This window comes from Xenopus laevis, chromosome 4S (genome assembly GCF_017654675.1).
Source record: "Xenopus laevis strain J_2021 chromosome 4S, Xenopus_laevis_v10.1, whole genome shotgun sequence".
Classification (NCBI taxonomy): Eukaryota; Metazoa; Chordata; class Amphibia; order Anura; family Pipidae; genus Xenopus; species Xenopus laevis.
Genome location: NC_054378.1, coordinates 81,039,329 through 81,041,734, shown reverse-complemented (window position 1 = coordinate 81,041,734; position 2,406 = coordinate 81,039,329).

Below are 2,406 nucleotides of genomic sequence, written 5' to 3'. Positions count from 1 at the left end.
GTAAAAAAAAATCGAATATCTAAAACTCAAACAAATTTAGCCGACCCAAAAACTTGAATCCAATTAGACTAAATTCGACTTGAATGTCAGGAAGGCTAGTAACATGTTCAAATTGGTTCCTGGACCACTCCCATTGATTTATACATGAACTCGGCAGGTTTTAGGTGGTGAATAGTCAAATTTTTAAAGGGCCAGGGTTTGATAAATCTCGAAAATCGAATTTGAATTAAAATTTGAATCGAGTTTGGATTATTCAAATTTGAGAGTTTTGACCATAAAAAAATGTGAAAATTCAACCCTTAATAAATCTGCCCCTAAACGTTCTCCTGACTTTCCCATAGTCCTAATCCTCATGTTATGGAATGGACAATATGGATTAGATGATAGATTCTCTTGTGTTGCTGCTGTAAAGGGATTATTAGAAAGGCTGAACACTAATCTGCTCCGAATGCTAATATTAAATTAAAGGGAGCACGTATAAAGTTTTGGGACCACGTAAATGTCTTAATTTCAGTGGGATGAAACATTATGTTGCAGACAGCTTCAACAGGATTGATTTTTTTTTTTTTTTTTTTTTTAAGGATATAGCATTTTTATTGTCTTGTGCCATATTGTACCCACGTAGATGTGCTTACCTTCTTTTTATGTGTATTTATTGCCACATTCTCAGCTTAAACTGATCCCAGTGTATTTTTTTTTATAAATAAATTTTGATATTTTGTTTTCTTGACAGCTGCACATTTGTTCTAGTGGTTTTTCTTATGAGCAATTCTTTTGTGTTCTTCCACAAAAGCAGAGCACAAGAATTGGGCGAGACTGTGTGGTGTAATTGGGAAGAAAATGAGCATTATACCTGTGGTTTTTGTAAAGTCAGCTTTCCTTTGCTGTTGGCCGCACAATGGAAGCATTTAGATCTGCTCTAGGCGAAGCCCCACCCCATCAAAATTCAATTTTTTGGTAGAAAAACATGGTAAATAATTTAGTAGTAGGTGTAGTAGAGTAACAGAAACACAACAGAGCCAACAGTCATGAGATGCATGCTGCTGATTCTGTGTAACTGAATCATTAATTGAGGCTTGTTCCAAATAATAGCAGTGTGGAGTTCAATTCATTCTGTGAAAAAACAGGTGACAATGACGGCCCTTATTTAAAGAAGGAAGGCAGCAAATGTTGTGCATGCTGGTTATAGTGCATGGGTCGTTCCAGACATTGTACAGAAGAACTGCGTACTTTGATTAAAATGTTTATTGGAGAGGGGAAAACATATAAAGAAGTGCAGAGATTGATAAACTACTATTTGTATGTATAGAAGAAAATGCCAATGGTCAGCTCGAGGAAGATGAAAGAAGGTCTAAAGTTACCTGTGAGTACCGTTACAATTAGACGACTATGTCAAGCCAAGTTATCGGCAAGAAGCCCTGTAAAGTCTCGCGACATGCTGAAGAGGTTACAATTTGCCAAAGAACACATTGATTGGCCTAAAGAGAAATGATGCAACATTTTGTGGACTGATGAAAGCAAGATTGTACTTTTTGGGTTTAGGGGCCACAGACAGTTTGTCAGACGACCCCAAACACTGAATTCAAACCACAGTAGATTGTGAAGACAGTGAAACATGGTAGCACAAGCATCATGATATGGGGATGTTTCTCATACTATGGTGTTGGGCCTATTTACAATATACCAGGGATCAGTTTCAATACATCCATATACTTAAAGAGGTCATGTTGCCTTATGCCAAAGAGGAAATACCCTTGAAATGGGTGTTTCAACAAGACAACAACCCCAAACACACCAGTAAATGAGCAACATCTTGGTTCCAGACCAACAAGATTGACGTTAGGGAGTGGCCAGCCCAATCCCCAGACCTTAATCCAATAGAAAACTTTAGGAGTGACATCAAAAATACTGTTTCTGAGGCAATACCAAGAAATGCAGAAGAATTGTGAAATGTAACAGGTGCCAGAAGTTGGTGGACTCCATGTAACACAGATGTGCAGCAGTTCTCAGAAACACTGATTATACAACTAAATATTAGGTCAGTGATTCAAAGGAAAGAAAAATCGTGAAACATTTTTCAGTTTATACAGTGAATGTTTGAGTTTGTAAAGAAGAATTCCGATAATTTTGTTTTTGGAACAGCCTAATATTCCCTTTTCGTCACCTTCTGTAAAGGAATAACACAAATTTGATACATTTTCTTCATGTTTTGATTTGGAATAGAAGGTGCAGTGTTCCCAATGCATTTGCATGTATGTAAATAAAAGCTATTATAAGGATTTTGAGCTGTTTGCTTTTTATTTTTTAAAAACACTGTTTTTATTATTTTGAACACAATTGTATCTAAATATATATCCTGTGAATGCTAATATATATTCATCGGAATATTTTCTTCTATAATTCTGC